The sequence below is a fragment of the Amblyraja radiata genome, chromosome 21 (genome assembly GCF_010909765.2).
Source record: "Amblyraja radiata isolate CabotCenter1 chromosome 21, sAmbRad1.1.pri, whole genome shotgun sequence".
Classification (NCBI taxonomy): Eukaryota; Metazoa; Chordata; class Chondrichthyes; order Rajiformes; family Rajidae; genus Amblyraja; species Amblyraja radiata.
In genome coordinates, this window is record NC_045976.1 from 31,351,380 (window position 1) to 31,369,806 (window position 18,427).

Consider the following 18,427-nt stretch of genomic DNA (forward strand, 5'->3'; position numbering starts at 1 on the left):
GCTGGCTGAGGTGATGAGGTAGCAAATGCTGCAGCACATCGCTTCGTGAATTCCAGATACTGAGCTCTCTGCCAGGGAGCAGGAGCACGGACTAGAGGATGGACATCTGAGATCATTGGCAAATGGGGCAGAGGGGACAGGAGGAATCAGTTTTGTTCAGGAAGTTGACATGATCTGAAAATCACGGACTGAAAGGCTGGTGGAAGCAGAGTAAAAAATAACTTTCAACGGATTTGGCCGAATGTGTGAAGGAACAATTTCCAGTAGTTTGGGGGAAAGAGCAGGAGAATAGTGCTAAATGGATCACACGATCAAAGAGATGGCACAGATTGGATGGGGCAGGACTGCTCTCCAGCTGGTGTGAGGATGGTTCAGTTGCCTGAAAACAGCTGGGAAGACACTCCCTGAATCTGGAGGAATAGGTTTTCAAATTAGAGATGAGCGGGTGAATCTGAATGACGCTGGTGAAGCTGAGAGGAAGCGGTGAGGGTTAATCACAACAGGTTCTGTCTGGAAGGTGTGTAAGTAGAAGGGGGTGACTTGTGATAGGGGAGACAGAGAACGAAACATCATCATAGCTGTGGAATACAATTCACTGCGTTTGCTGCTCGTGTTAAATACCGAGCATGTCAGACAGTATCTGTGGAGAGAGGAAGCAGGAGTTGACGATGCCACATCAATGTTTACTGTGGCACATGGGCTCATGGGGCTGGTGGAGGTGACATTGACAGAGAGTTGGCTAAAGGACAGAAACCAAAGTTAAGAATAAACTGTCCTAGGATGGCAGAACGTTACGTGGGAAGCCATAAGAATCAGCAGTGGCCTTCAGCTTTTTACAAAATATATTGAAGCCTTGGATTTAAAGACAGAGTGTATATTGTTTACTTATGGTGCAAGGGTGGGAGAGAGGGTGAGATGTGAAGAGATGCAAAGAGAATGCAAGTGGTAGAGAAAGGTGAAGCAAGTGGGCAAGATGGTGGCAGGTGTTGTTAAAGGTAATGTTATTCTTGTGGTGAAATGTTGTTAATGTACATGTCAAAGTTCAAATATTTCTGGACTGTTATTGTTTTCAAACACTTTATGCAAACTGGTAAAAACACACCGTGGGTACATTTTATATTTAAATATTGTCGGCTCAAGCAGCAAAGTACCGGTCTGTGAAGTCAAAAGCAATGCTGATGGTGAAGAATGTGCTGGAACAGAGTTGTGTTTACCTCTGGCAAGGTGTGAAAGGCAGAGCACTAACTGAGACAGTGGTGTTGTGTTGGAAGTTGACGGACAGCCTGGGTCAGAACAACTGTATTAAATCGATCAGCAACCACTAATGAAGGATGCCCTTGAAACAAGTAAATGAAGCTGTCGGAATGTTGTAAAAACTCAAGAAGGCCCTCAGCATCCATAAGGACTCATCACCCCCCTGCCACGGTCTGTTTCAACTACTTCCCTCCAGCAGACGTTACAAGGCCTTCTACGCCCGAACCTCTAGACTCGGAACAGTTTTATCCCAAGAGCTATAGCGGCTCTGAACCGGCCCTAATGAGTGCCCCCCCACCCACTCCCTTTGGACAGTCTCCCTCAGATGGTCACGTCAATCAATTCAGCTTGCTTATTTATGTATTGTATTTATTTACCTTTCTTGTACATCAGTGGAGCTGCACACTAAATCTCGTTGCACTGACGTGCAATGACAATAAAAGATATATTATTATTATTATTATTATTATTATTATGTTCCTTTGGATGGAACTTGCTGGTCATCGCTGCTCTGACAACTGTGTGACTCTAAACTTTCACTAATATCTCCCTTTATCAAATGTCCTCAGAAGTCACCAGGAAACGTACAGGAATATCTCAAAACTTTGCACCTGCACATCTCCCAGCAACAGGTTTTGGCAACAAATCCCAGTTTTATCATCCATACTCATATCACTATATGGAAATGACCACAGCTCAGGTGATAGAGAGAAAAACATCACATTTGCTCAGATATGAGTTACACTGAAACAGGATATGCAAATTCCCTGGACTTCAACAATCTGAGATCTATCTTGGTTTTGTTAAACCAATTCAGCTTCTGAAGAGTGCTACAATTCTCATGTAATTTCTAAAATTGAACAGTGTTGTAAAGATAGCTAAAGCAAATACAGCTTGGAAAAAAATACTGTTAACTAATATCAGTCACTTCCATGGGTCTCTCTCCCTCTCTCCTGCCCTCCACCCAACATTCTCTATAATCAAAAACTTGTTAAGTCACTACAGCTTTCCAGTTCTAATTAATATTTACTCCAGTGTGAACTCTGTCTTCCCCCCTGGTGATGCTGTGTGCCCTGCTCTGTATTTCCAAAATATTAATTCTGTATTTCCAGCATCTGCAATATTTTCCTTCCAGCACAGCACCAACATTGCTTGATTTTCTGAACAACCTCTCCAGGAGCAAAGACAAGCTGCTGGAGAACCCAGGAGGTCAGACAGCCTCTGTGGGGGGAAAGGTATAGAAAATGTCTGAAGAAGGTTCCCGACCCGAAACATCTCCCATTCCTTCTCTCCAGAGATGCTGCCTGTCCCACTGAGTTACTCCAGCATTTTGTGTCTACTTTCGATTAAAACCAGCATCTGAGTTGTTTCCTCAGTTGTAACAACAATGTTTTGGGTTTCACCTGAATCTGGTTCACTCTCAGTGAAAACAAGCCAGACCACTGCTGAGTTCCTCCAGCATTGTTGTTTACCTTCGATTTTCCAGCATCTGCAGTTCCTTCTGAAATAATAATAATAATAATAACTTTATTTATAGAGCACTTTAAAAACAACCACTGTTGCAACAAAGTGCTGTACATGACTAATCATGGACAAAAAATTATTACACGACAATAAAAACATTAAAAGAGAGAGTTAAAACAATAAAAATAAAAACATTAAAAACACTAAAACAGGAGCAAAGTCTCATGCATGGTCAAACGCCAAGGAATATAAATGTGTTTTAATACTGGTTTTGAAGATGGACAGTGAGGGGGCCTGTCTGATGTGCAACGGCAGAGTGTTCCATAGTGCCGGAGCAGCAACAGAGAAGGCTCTATCCCCTCTGAGCTTCCGCATCAGACCTCGGTACCTCCAGGAGCAGCTGATCAGCTGACCTGAGGCACCGGGCAGGAGCATACAGGAGAACGAAGTTGTGGAAATTTGGGACCTTCACAAACTTCTTAATGTGCGGAAATAATCATCTAATGAATCAGAGGTGAAGTGATGAACTGCTATCCCTCAGCGAGTGTCTCCCAGCTGGCTGAGGTGATGAGGTAACAAATGCTGCTGCGCATCGCTCCGTGAATTCCAGTTACTGAGCTCTCTGCCAGGCAGCAGCAGCACAGACTAGAGGATGGAGATCTGAGATCATTGGCAAATGGGGCAGACGGGACAGGAGGAATCAGTTTTGTTCAGGAAGTGGTCACAAAATGTTTTGGGAACAAGAGAAAATCCAGAGAAAGAAAGGACCATTTGGCCCATCAATCCCACCCCACTGGAGATCCTGTGGATTCCTTCCCACATCATGTTCCTGCAGGCATCTCCCTCAGCTGTGCCTGGAAATACAACACGCATCAAGCAGTCCATTATCTCCCCATCCTTCCATGTTCCTTCTGATCAGACTTCACTCCAGCACCTTGTTAAAAAGTGGCCAAGATGCAAAATTGAACCAGTTCCTTACAAATGGATTACAAACTTTCCTGAGTCAGTGACGGAGGGGGACCTTCCACCGTGATGGGAAAAGGAGAGGAAACAGACCAGAGTGAGTAAAGGAATTAGTGAGGTGTTCTGGGTCAATAATGTAGTTTTTGAAGAATTTGTCTAAACGTTACATCTTAATTGTTCCTGTTGATAATATTCATTAGATCCTAATACCATAAACACATAATGGGGCCATAAATACTATCTACAGTTTCCATTCCTCAGTGTTCAGATACAGTGCCACATTCTACAGTCACACTTGGAGCTCACAAGACATTTCTGTGACTTCCTGTTCATCTTGTTCTAATCTGTCAGTCAGTGATTAGCAGGAGTTTTACATAGATTGCTGCAGCCAATTGAGTTTGATTCCAATGGTTCCAAAAGCCTCCAAGATGCCAGAACTACACGTATATAAGGATGCAACAGCATTGGAAACCTCATCGACACAGAGAGCTGGGAGAGAGAGAGGTGGGAATGGCAGCAGGATATGCCCACCTTCACTGTGAAACTTGACACTAATGATGAATTGTTTTCTTGTGTTTCAGGTTCGAGGAAGGAAACATGATGCTGGTGTGGGTTTTGATGCTGACCGCACTGCTTGCCAGTGATGTGGCAGGTAAGGTCCATTGATTCCAGGAGCTTTAGAAATATATTGGTGTGTGGAATGAATGCACTGGCATTGTGTTGGGATTGTGGAACATGGGAATTTGTGGACATTGGGACTGGATGTGGTAGGAAATGTCTATTGTCTGGAATATTCATCTCAGAGCTGCTGAGTTGGAAGGTGAGTTGGAGACTCTCCACCGCATCAGGAGATAGAGATTTCTCCACAGTGATGCTTCACAGGAAAACAGAGTTGCAGGAAGAGGGATATGTGACTCTGTCAGGAACCCAGGGGATGGAGAGGAGAAGGTTCTGCAGGCACTGGTCCAATGCAATGGGTGCAGTGTACTTGCCCACTGTGAGGGTGAGGATGGAGGCTTGAGGGAGGATGGTCAGAGAGCTGGCAATTATACAGGGGGAGTGAGTCCTGGGGGTGGGGAGTGAAAGAGACAGAGAAAGGTTGGAGTTACGAGTGATTTGATCGTTTAACTGACATACAAAACACCAGTTCCAATGCAATTAACTGCAGATGCTGGCAATCTGATTACAAGATATAATTTTGTTTGTTTCAATGAGGTAGCCTCCTCATTCTGATGAAGTAATAACTGCCATCTACTTAATCTGTCCTCAAATGACAATACCCAATTTCAGGAATAAATCTGTAAACCTTCATTGCACTCCCTCAATAGCACGGATATTCTTCTTGAGGTTAGGAATCCCTATCTGTAAACGATATAGCCACAAAAAGCAGGACTAACTCAGCGGGTCAGGGAGTATCTCAGGAGAAAAGGAATAGGTGACATTTCAGGTTGAGACCCTTCCTCAGAAGTGCTGAAATACTCCAGCTTTTTGTGTCTATCTTCGATGTAAACCCTAGCCCTCCAATCTGCAATTCCTTGTGTAGGAAAGAACTGCAGATGCCGGTTTAAATCGAAGGTCGACACAAAATGCTGGAGTAACTCAACCGGCAGCATCTCTGGAGAGAAAGTGTCGTTTCAGGTTGAGACCCTTCTTCAAACTGAAATGTCACCCATTCCTTCTCTCCAGAGATGCTGCCTGGCCAGCTGAGTTACTCCAGCATTTTGTGTCAATCTGCAATTTCTTCCTACACATTATGTCTGTGAACAATATTCCAGGTGTAATCTATATTCGGTCTGATGTGTTCCTGATATGTACCCTACTCCACTGGTGGGTAACTATGGACAAATCCAACCAATGTCTTCCGCCCACTGAGAGACACAAAAAGCTGGAGTAAATCAGCGGGTTTCGACAGCATCTCTGGAGAAAAGCAATAGCTGATTTTCGGGTCAAGAAACATCTTCAGACAGGTCAGTCTGAATAAGGGTCTTATCCCGATAAGTCAACAATTACATTTCTTCAGAGATGCTGTCTGACCTGCTGAGTTACTCCAGCTTTTTGTGTCCTATCTTCGGTTTAAACCAGCATCTGCAGTTCCTTCCTATACATTTCTTTAGCCCATTGCCTTTTCTCAGCTCCACCCAAACTGATGTTGTGTCTTCATTTTCTGAACTAAGATCCTTTCTCTTCACTGCCTTGATCCCATCATTTGTTGTCAGGGCCCCTCTTTTTACATTTTGCCTATCCCCAAATCTATCTAATACTAATATTTAATTCCTAAACTTGGTCATGTTGCAACAACAAGAAAATGACAACTATTTACTTGCATTTGTGTCACAAATTTGTCCAATGAAGGTGGACTGCGGGAGGGCATCATGGGGAGGAGAGGTGGGGGAGGGGAGATGAGGAAAGAAGAGTGTTCAAGAAATTATGTCCGTGATCGCAGTGAGTGTGTCAGTGGATGGTCAAAGTAATTTTAATGCTATGTGACGTGCAGGTGTGTGCATGTGGCCTGTGAACAGCGGTGTGGTCTCGAGGAGAGAAAATAATTTTATTGAGAAATAGAGCCGTAGGGTCAGTGTAGACCAGTGACCCTAGGGTAAGATGACATCGCTCCCTGAAAGTGGTAATACAGGTGGACAAGGTGGTGAAGAAGATGTTTGGCATTCTAGCCCTCAGTGAAGATTAAGGAGTTGGTATTCATGCAACAGCTGTACAAGATGGTAGTGAAACCTCACCATGAAACTGTGCGCAGTTCTGGTCGCCAGACTTCAGGAAAGTTAATCTAGAGATGATGCAGTAACGATTCACAATGATGTTACCAGGTCTGGTGGGCTTGTGTTATAAAAAATAGGTTTATAAATTCATGAGGGGCATCGATAGAAGGTCACTGTGTTGGAGGAGTCAAAAAACTGGAGGGCATGTTATTCACAATGAAAGTGCCAGAGGAAGTGGTGCATGGGGGAACAATTACAATGCTTCAAAGACACTTGGACAGGGACACAGATAGGAAAGGTTGAGAGGATATGGGCTTAATGCCAACAAATGGGACTTACTCAGGAAGGCCCTCTGGTCAGCAAGTTGGTTGAAATCCAAGTTCTCTTTAACTTACAGAGACGACTGATTCCTTGGGACCAGAGAAGACCCAACTAGACCTGGAAAAACGTGTTGTAGACCAAGGACCGTGTGCTGAAAACTGGTTTCATTTTTCCACCTTAAATTCCTGTTACCGTTTTTTCTCAGACTTAAAGACATGGTCAGATGCTGAGGTAAGTCCCTGAAACCAGTGGTTGCTCTGGGAGGCCTGGGGAACATTGCTCTCTGCTGGTTCATTCCCATGAACTCACAGCACAGCCTCTCGTTGAATTGCCTGTGATGAGTCCCTGTGTTCCAGGGTGCGCTTCACTGCGGCCGTGGGCTCCGGTTTCTAACGATCGGACCAGTGGGTGAAATATTGGGGATTTGGGGGAAACTCCACATCCAGGAGTTAACACAGACCTGGGATTGACACCAAAGAGATTAAAGAACAAGAACTTTGATTTAAAGAAATCAACGTGCTGAATTTCCAACATCAATTTAGACCAATTACTGAGGGATTAGCAGGAGGATGAGAGACCCTGCTTCACAGCAATAAACTATTCTTTTCTTTAAAGGAGTTTTGCAAACGCCAACCATGTTCTGGACATCTGGCTACTGTGGCCTCAATCGAACACAACACATTAATTGCTGACCTGATTGCAGCAGTGAACATAAATAAACCAGAAACTTGGATTGGTCTCAATGAAAGATGTCAGGTACTGTTAAAAATGGCACATTGGCCTGCAGGTTAATGGCCAGATCTGCAGTTGTTGTCCTTCCCAGATCATGCATTGATCTTTGCAGAGAGCAGATTACAGTCAACACATTGATGGAACTCTGAAGTCACATTGTTGTTAAGTAGTTTGAATTTCAAAATGTAGTTTTAATATTTAGATCAGATAACCAGTCTTTACTCAAGAACGTAGACAATTTCCAGCCAATTATAATTGGATGCATTATTCTAAGAAATTATATTAAAATTCTGGCCAGTGGCGGTACTGTGGCACAACAATAGAGTTGCTGCCTTACAGCGCGAGATACCCTTATTCGATCCTGCCTGTGGGTGTTGTCTGTACGGAGTTTGTACGTTCTCCTTGTGACTGCATGGGCTTTCTGCAGTTACCTGGTTACCTCCCATATGCCTAAGACATGCAGATTTGTAGGTTAATTGGCTTCTGTAAATTGTCCCTGGTGCATTGGATAGGACATGTATGGCTGATTCCTGGTCCGTGCATGCTCAGTGGGCCAAAGAGCCCATTTTCACACTGTATCTCTAAAAAACTAAAACACAAGGTAATTTAGTAACGAAGATATAGGTCACCCTCAGCACTGGTGGATGAAAGGGCTCTGGTTGGTTCAACTTTTGTTGGTAAATACCATCTCTCTGTTCTGCAGCCTTCCCTGGAAATATGTTTTCACCTTCACTGGTATATCTGTGCCCCTCCCATGTCATGGTGACAAGAACTGTGTTCAGTATCCGAGTGCAGTCTCACCAAGGTTCTATACCATTTTCACACAACTTCTCTGTTTTTCAATTCTTTATCTCGAGAAGTGATCTCCACAGATTTGTACATGAGTAACTGGCTTTACAGTCAGGATGTGTTCCTCGGGATCAGAGTACTGATGGAATCAGCATTATAAAGGGGTAAAAACAATATCAATATAAAATACACATACACAACAAAATGGGAGCAGGAGTAGGGTGAACTGGGGTTGGGGACTGTACTTTGTGCCTTCACTCATGGTGGGAGCCATTGTGAGGGGATGTTCTATGTGTTTAAGACTCTCATTGGTGTTATGTCTGCATTCTTTTTTTGTGTGCTGCAAAATGGCAAAAAGCATTTCACTTCACTACACCTGGGTGTATGTGAATGTGACTAATAAAATACCTTTAGTAGGCCACTCAGCCCCTCGAGCTTGTCCCACCCTTCACTATGATCATGCTGATCAGTGCTGGCCACAATTCCTGCCGCTGTGTTGGGAACCAGGCGAGAACCTGATCTCACTGATGTGTCTGCTCTGCTATTTGCGTCCTGTTCTTTACTGCTGTGGTCTTGTCTCCATCAGCATCTCCCATTTCTCCCTTCATTCTGCCCGATCGCTTCTGCAGTCGGGTTCCAGTTAATCCTTTCCTGACATTGAATCATTTTATTTCCCTTGGCCCTGTTGTTGACTTAGCCCAGATAACATGAAACAGATTCACTTGAGCAAAGTGCTCATGCCGATAGATATAACATTGGCCAAACTAAACCCAAGAAAATAGTTGACCATTTTACCGTTTATCTTATATTTAAATTCTGCAAAACATGTCTAGAACTTGGTATTCCCCGAGGAAAGGATATGCTAAATGTTCAGACACATTCAAAGCGCCTCGAGTCCTTGGATTGGGAAGTGAATATTCCAGATATACTGATCTGGGCTGGTCCCTGAAGGGCAAGGAAATGTAAACTTCACCAAAGAGCCACAGAATGAAGGAACAGTTACTGGTTACTTGTGCCTGTACTTATATGATATTCCCCCACCCTGCCAGTCCATAGGTTAAACTCCCATCCACTGCTCTACTTGTCCCAGCTGCTGGTATTCTGTTCTCACTCCAGCTCAGGTACAGCTCCTCCCTGTACTGTTATGTGGCAGCTTACTCAGCATTCCAACAGCAATGACCAGTGATTTATACCCACAGGAAGGTCATTTCAGATGGGCCGATGGATCTTCATACATTTACAAAAACTGGTCAAGTGGGGAACCTAATAATCATGAAGGTGACGAAGACTGTGTGACCGTTTATCATTTTGGTAAGTTTAACAGTAAAATAAATGTTTTTTGATCGACGTTAATCTCAGAAACAGTATTGAACAGGTTACTTCAACAGACCTGGTGTTACACAGAACTGGAGTTACTTACAAGCAGTGAGAGGAGGATGTATGGGATGTAATACAGGAGCCAGGGGACAAAGACAGAGTGTAACTGTGCAGGTGGAATGTACAAGGGGGTAACACTGGAGTTAGAAGAAGGTTTCATCAACACACACTCTGACTGCACCTGACACCTCCACAAGAAGTGACTCCCTATATTTACAAGTCAAACTCACTGACCAAGTCAAGCTCATAGGCTCTGGCTCAAACAGATGAAACATTTAGACCAAATGGCAACAGAAAATGCTGGGAACACTCAGCAGGTCAGGCAGCATCTGTGGAGAGAGGAACAGAGATAATATTTCCATCAGTAACCTTCCCGTTTCCTCTGCAAAAATGCTACCTGACATACTGAGTATTTCCAGTTTTTTTTCTCCAGATTATCTCTATTGCAGCATTTTGATTATGAACTAACATGTAAGTGCATTCCCTGCTTCTAGGTGACGGTACTTGGAATGATGTCAAATGCGACACAAGTCTTCCTTTTGTTTGTTCCTACAAACTGTTCTGCGATTAGAGGACTCCAGAATCATCCACTCATCCTTTCCAGCAGTGGATCCAGTGCTTTGATTTCTTTGTAGCCGCTCTCACTGTCTGTGGTGACTGTATTCACTTAACTTCTTAGCCAATAATAAAGAGAACTGCATCATGAGCTGTGTGTTTGGTGTTGTGTGAGTCCAGGTTCTCGCAGCCTTCCTGTCCCACTGTTGCTTCCTCCCCATCTCTGCACTCAGTGCTGCGCTGAGGAGAAGGCGGCACAGAATTTGCAAAATGAACTAAAGATAGACACAAAGTGCGGGAGGAACCCAAAGGGTTAGGAAGCATCTCTGCGCAGACCTCAGCACAGCAATTTGGTTTATGTAATAGACCAACCTAGTGTGCATTGCTCAGCAGCACACTAACTGGCTACTCGCCTGAAATGGGTAAAATTGCATTCAAAATTGTATCTTAGTACTGGGAAAACTCAGGAGGGTAGCTGTGATGATAGGCACTTGGGGGGGGGCGAGACTCTCATTTAGACTAAAAGTAGAGAGGGGAGATAGGCAGTGTGATGAGGTGTGGACGGTTGAGGTGATAGGTGAATGAGATGAGGTGGGGTGATGGCCAAATGGAGCTGAGAGATGGAGTTGGGAGACAGGGGCCGATGGATTTTCGGTGGAGACAGATAAGCAGTGAGATGAAATGAGCGGATTAAGCCAGGTGGGGGAGAGAGACTGGATGGTCATGTGGAGGCACAAGAGACTGCAGGCGCTTGAATCTGAGAAGTAAAGAAGATGAAAAGGGGAACCAGTTAAGTGATGTAAGATGGACAGGTGGAACTAGTTGGGGGAGGGAATAGGAGATACAGTAGGCTAAGTGGGTGGGTGTGATAGATGGAACCCAGTGGGGGAAGGAAACTACACTGGGTGATGGTGGACTGAAGGGGAGAGGGTTGACAAAACGACAGTGAGAAAATCTGGGTGAATCAGAATGAGAGAGACAGGTACACGGGGAGGGCGGGATACGTGAAATTGAAAAATTTAGTGTTAATACCATTGGGTTATAGATTACCCCAGTGGAATACAAAATGTTCCACAGATGCTCCCTGATCACTGTGATCATCAAGAAATGTTATTTTGCTGTAGATGACCACATCTGCAGTCACCCATGTCTCCGCATATCTAAGCAAAGTGACTCTTCCATCAAGAAGGAATGGAGCAGGTGCACGGCAACACCAGTCACCGGTTCTCCAAGAGACCAAATCTGGAGTATGGTGTACAATTTTGGTCGCCCAATTATAGGAAGGATGTCAACAAAATAGAGAGAGTACAGAGGAGATTTACTAGAATGTTGCCTGGGTTTCAACAACTAAGTTACAGAGAAAGGTTGAATAAGTTAGGTCTTTATTCTCTGGAGCGCAGAAGGTTAAGGGGGGACTTGATAGAGGTCTTTAAAATGATGAGAGGGATAGACAGAGTTGATGTGGACAAGCTTTTCCCTTTGGGAATAGGGAAGATTCAAACAAGAGGACATGACTTCAGAATTAAGGGACAGAAGTTTGGGGGTAACATGAGGGGGAACTTCTTTACTCAGAGAGTGGTAGCGGTGTGGAATGAGCTTCCAGTGGAAGTGGTGGAGGCAGGTTCGTTGGTATCATTTAAAAATAAATTGGATAGGCATATGGATGAGAAGGGAATGGAGGGTTATGGTATGAGTGCAGGCAGGTGGGACTAAGGGTAAAAAGTTGTTCGGCACGGACTTGTAGGGCCGAGATGGCCTGTTTCCGTGCTGTAATTGTTATATGGTTATATGGTTATATGGTTATGTTTCCAAGTCAGACTGATGTGGACACATTTCTTCAACATCACCAGGTTTAAATCCTGGAACACCCTTCCCAACAACATGGAAATATCTTCACAAGATGAATGTAGCGTTCAAGGCAATCTCTTCCCACCACCTGGTTCAGGGAAACAAGGGATGGACAATTGCTGTCTTTGCTGGAGACACAAGAATGAAAAGTAAACCACTACAAAGTCTGAATTGGAACAGTCATGCTCACCCTTGGACCACCCAACACAATCCACCACTTTAAACCACTGTAACAGGCCCAATTCTCAACTGCTTTTCAAGGAAAACTAGCTTTGTGGAACTGTACCTCACGGATTGGGAGACTACTGGGTAGAGGAAGGTCAGAGATACAAAGTACATGAACACACACTGAACAAACACTGCTACAAGCTCCTGTGGGCCCAAAGATTCACGGGTTTGGTCCTGGACGTTGCCTTCCTCAATTGTTCCCCCTAAAAATCAATGATCATCATTTCTAGCACATGATTTAATTATGATTTGCACACCAATCTGTCAGTCACATGCAGCCCGTTGATTAGTTATGAAATGGGACTGGACTGATCTGCAGCGAATTGCAAACATTTAAAAAATAAAATAAAGATTTAATACCAAAAACTGTTGGTCCCACGAGTTAAAATTCTAAATGGAACAGGGGTAACTTAAGATATTATACAGGAACTCACTCAAGTTGATTGGAGCAGGTTGTTTGAAGGAATAGGAATGTTGGGAAAGTGGGATGTTTTAAAGAGTGTGCTGACAAGAGTCCAGCACCTGCATGTTCCTGTTAGAGTGAAGAGCAGAGCAGGTGGGTGTAAGTGAGCTTGGATGACAAGATAAATTGAAGCTCTGGTCAAGAATGGGAAGGAGGCATGGGGCAGGAATAGGCAGCTGGGATCAAGTGTATCCCTGGAGGAGTTTAAAAGTGTAACCAGTGAAAGAATGGGGCCCCTCAGGAAACAAAGCGGTCAACTTTGTTTGTTAATGCTTTGGATGAGTGGATTGAGGGCTTTGTGGCAAGTTTTGCGGATGATACGAAAATAGGTGGAGGGGCGGAAAGTGCAGAGAAAGCAGGGACTCTGCAGAAAGATTTGGACAGGTTGGAAGAGTGGGCAGAGAAGTGGCAGACGGAATATAGTGTAGCAAAGTGTGGAGTTATGCATTTTGTTGGAATAAAGGCGTAGACTATTTTCTAAATGGGGTGAGAATCCAGAAATCAGAGGAGCAAAGGGACTTGGGAGTGCTGGTGCAGGATTCCCAATAAGTTAATCTGCAAGTCGAATCAGAAGTAAAGAAAGCAAACTCAATGCTAGCATTTATTTCAAGAGGGCTTGTATACAAAACCAGGGATGTAATGTTGAGTCTCTCTGCCGGTAAGGCCGCATTTGGAATATTGTGAGCAATTTTGGGCGCCATATCTGAGGATGGATGTGCTGGCTCTGGAGCGGATCCAGAGGAGGTTTACAAGAATTATCCCACAAATGAGTAGGTTAACCTACGATAAGCGCTTGTCGGCACTGGGCCTGTACTCGCTGGAGTTTAGGAGAATGTGCAGGGATCTAATAGAAACATACAAATAGTGAAAGATGAGGATAAATTTCTTTAATCTGAGGGTGGTGAATCTGTGGAATTCTTTGCCACTGAAGGCTGCGGAGGCCAAGTCAGTAGATATTTTTAAGGCAGAGATAGATTCTTGATTAGTACATGCGTCAGAGGTTATGAGGAAAAGGCAGGAGAATGGGGTTAGGAGATAGATCAGCCATGATTGAGTGGTGGAATTGACTTGATGGGCCAAATGGCCTAATACTACTGCTATTCCTAATGACCTTGTAAATGTGTGGAGCCACAGGAGATGACCAAGGTCCTTAATGAGGTTTTTATCCTCAGTTTTTACCATTGAGAGACATGAAGACTGGGGAATTTGCAGCAGTAAATAGAAGTGTCTTGAGGGCAGTATTACGATTGAGGAGGTGCTGAAGGTCCTAATGCCCTTGAAGGTAGATAAATCTTCAGGGCCTGGTCAGATATAACTGAGGACATTGTGGGAGGATAGTGAGGAAATTACAGGTGCCCCAGGTGAGATTTATGAGTCATCATTAGGTACGGGTGAGGTGCCGGAAGACTGGAGGGTGTCAAATGTTGTGCTTCTATTTAAGAAGGGCTATAGGGAAACATCTGGAACTATCGGCCAATGAGTGTAACATGTGATTGGAAAGTTACTAAAGATTATAGGATAATAATAATAATAATGGATGGGATTTATATAGCGCCTTTCTAATACTCAAGGCGCTTTACATCGCATTATTCATTCACTCCTCAGTCACACTCGGTGGTGGTAAGCTACTTCTGTAGCCACAGCTGCCCTGGGGCAGACTGACGGAAGCGTGGCTGCCAATCTGCGCCTACGGCCCCTCCGACCACCACCAATCACTCACACACATTCACACACAGGCAAAGGTGGGTGAAGTGTCTTGCCCAAGGACACAACGACAGTATGCACTCCAAGCGGGATTCGAACCGGCTACCTTCCGGTCGCCAGCCGAACACAGGATATACATGCATTTAGATGGACAGGGGCTGATTAGGGATACACAGCATCCCTCAGGATATGTGGGAGATCGTGTCTCACAATTCTAAGTTTTTTGAAGATAGGACAAAAAAGGTTAATGAGGGTAGAGCTGTAGATGTTGTAAAATTGGATTCCAGCAAGGCATTTGACAATGTTCCACATGGTATGCTGCTCTGGAAAGTTAGATTTCATAGGATACAAGGACAGCTGGCAGGCTGGATAGAAAATTGGCTTCATGGAAGGAAGCAGAGGGCGATGGTTGAAGGCTCCTTTTCGGACTGGAGGCCTGTGACTAGTGGTTTGCCTTAGTGTTTGGTGCTGGGCCCATTTGTCTTCTATTTCAATAATTTGAATGAGAACATAATCGGCATTAGTAAATGACACTAAAGTGTGTGACAGATGACACTAAAGTGTGTGGAATTGTAGATAGTGAAGATGGCTGTCAAACATTGCTCCAATATCTAGATCAGTTGGGCAGTTGGGCTGAGGAATGGTAGATAGAACTTAATACAGAGAAGTGTGAGATGGTGCATTTTGGGAAGTCTAACCAAGGCAGGACCTACACAGTGAATGGCAGGGTTCTGCGGAATGTTGTCATGCAAAGTGATCCAGGAGGGCAGGTATATAGTTCCTTGTAAGGGGCATCTCAGGTAGATAAGGTGGTCAAGAAGGCTTTTGGCACATTGGCTTTCATCAGTCAGACTATTGAGTATAGGAGATAGAAGGCCATGTTACTGTGGTGCAAGACATGGGTGAGGCCACATTTGGAGTATTGTGTTCAGCTTTGGTAATCCTGTTATAAAGAACGAACATCGTTAAGCTGGAAAAGCTGAGATTTACGAGGATGTCACTAGGACTCGAAGGGAAAATTTGAGCATTTATTCTTTATAGCGCAGGAGGATGACAGGTGATTTTATAGAGGTGAGAAAGATCATGAGTAGAATGGATAGGGTAAAGGCACAGAGTCTTTTAGCCAGGGTAGGGGAATCAAGGACCAGAGGATGTAGGTTTAAAATTTGATGGGAAAGATTTAATAGGAAACTGGAGGGGCAACTTTTTTTTTTACACAAAGGGTGGGAGGCCAATGGAACAAGTTGCTGGAGGTAGTTGAGACAGGTACTACTTTTAAGAAACATCTAGACAGGTACATGGATAGGATAGGTTTGTTTCTACGTTGTATGACTATCACCCAAATATTCCACGCTCCTTCTGACCAGACTTCACTCCAGCTCCTTATTGGCCTTGAGGCTAAATTGAACCAGTTCCTTACAAATGGATTACAAACATTTCAGAATCATTGAGAGATAGGACCTTCCACTTTGATGGAAAATGTAGAGGAAGCCGTCCAGAGCAAGTGTAGGTGTCAGTGAACATTAGGATTATTCTGGATAGAATTTACTCGCATTTGTACGAGAATGGGCTAATTATGGTGACTTGGTCATTTTGATTCAGAAGTAGCTTCATCATAGAAAACAGAGCTTTGATGCAGATCTGCGACCAATGGCATTCTGCGGGGATCTGCGCTGAGAATTCTTATTTGAGATATATATAAATGATGTGTGTAAATGCCGATTGGTTGGAAAGTCAGATTGTGGGTGACACTAAAATTGGTGAAGTTGCAGAAAGAGAGGAAGGCTTTCAAAGTGTACATTGGGATATAGATCAGCTACAGAAATAGGTGGAGAAATGGCAGATGAGCAAGTTTAAGGTGTTGCACTCTGGGAGATCAAATGCCAGGGGAATGTATCTAGTTCATGGAGCCTTTAACCGCATTGATGTAGAAAGGGATCTTGGGATCCAAGTATATAGATCTCTGAAAATGACAACATAAGTAGATAGAGTGGTAAAGGAAGCATATGGCATGCTTTCCTTCAAAGATTGGGGCATTAATATAAGAATCAGGAAGTCATGTTGCAACACAATAGGATTTTGTTTAGGCCACATTTGGAGTATGGTGCGCAGTTCTGGTCGACCCATTACATGAAGGATGTGAAGATTTATGTGGGAGTGCAGAAGAGGTTTACCAGAATGCTGTGTGGGTTGGAGGATATTCACTATAAGGAGAAATTGGACAACTTTGGATTGTTTTCTCTTGAATGTCAGAGGTTGAGGGAAGATAGAAGTATTTTAAATTATGTGAATCCTAGATGGGGGTAGACATGGTGGAAATGTCAAATACTAGAGGGCATAACTTTAAGATGGGAAGGGTAAAGTTTAAAGGAGATGTGTAGGGCAAGTTTTACTTGACACAGATAACAGTGGTTACCCAGAACGTGCTGTCAGAAATGACAGTGGAACCACATATAATATCGCCAATTAACAGGCTTGATAGGTACATGAATATACAGCTGTCCATTCTTGCTGTTTAGTATTCCCATCACATTCTTGTGAAATACTTCCTTGTGGTTAAGCTGCTCAGGATTCCATTAAATACACCATTTATTTGGAATTATGGCATATTGGTAACGACTTTAGTGGATTGATGTTCACCAATTCACAAAGATCCCAGAATCAACTCAATGATCAAACCAAAGAAGAGCATGTGATGTTAAGTGGTAGATAATTTATTTTCTTGCAAATCATTTTTAAACAAATCAAACAGGAGTTTTTCTCAGACCCGAGCCAACTGTCAGTCCTGTGCATTGTAGAAGTAGGTAAACATGAAGGAAGAATAAAAAAGTGAAGATACCAGACATAACATAACAGATGAAAAATAAAATAGATGTGATATTAGAGTTAGGGGAACAGTAATTACAACTTAACTTTTACTGTGTTCAGTGTATTAAGATTAGTTTCTGAAGGTATAGAAAATGTTAAGATCAAATTAAACTACAAATGTCGTGTACAATTGTTAATTTTCAAAGATTAGCAAAATACTTCTCAGATTTGCAATCAGCAAAGATGCAACTGGCCAATGCTTTGTTCTCTATAACAGAGATCATTTGAACTTTACCACGCAAGGGTTTGACAGTATAAATGGAGACATTGTTTTCCAATGGGGTGAAATCAAAGGTTCAAAGGTCAGTTTATTGTCACATGTACCAATTAATGTAGTGAAATCAGAACCAGTACCACAAATATGATCAAACACAAACCCATTGAACAACATGGGGGACACTTCTTCACTCAACCTGTCTATGCGTAACTCACCCCTACAAATAACTGCAACAGATAGTAGAGAATTGAGAAAAGTTAAAGAAATTGCAGGATTTGTTGGAATTAGAAGATGGAAGCAGTGGATGTGAAGGAAAAACATTGTACACATCTCTTGGGCTGAATGGCCAGTGTTCCAGAGAATGTGGAGCAGAGAAAATCTATACTAATGATTGAATAAACATAATGGTACAATTCCAACTTTAAAATATGTGGTCACAAAATTCTTCCTCGCAGAATTTGCTTCAATTCTGTCAAGTCCATGAAATTGAGATGGGATAAGTTTAGCTCAGATGGTTTACATATGCTGGTTACCTGAATGGAATACCAGCTCAAAGATGAATATGAATCAATAATCCACTAAAGCTTCACTGAAGGTCACAGTTATGACACATACACTGAATGATTGTACACCACACCACTTTATTTAATGTCAATAATGATGTAAAATGAATGGGCCCAGACATAGAAAGGATGATCAAATTAGATTAACTAACAGATCTTTGCTTCCCAAGACAGGTGGAATGATTTGCTTGGTGACACCAAATCTTGTTGTTTTCTTCCCTACAAGCTATGATAAAAACTCTGGCAAAACCTTTGTTCAGTTGCCACACCTTGGGAATGACAAAGGCTGGGGCATGGGGGTGGGGGGGGTGGGGGGGGGGGGTTAAGGAGTAGACTGCAAGAGTCAAGCTGATGTTCATTGCAGTTT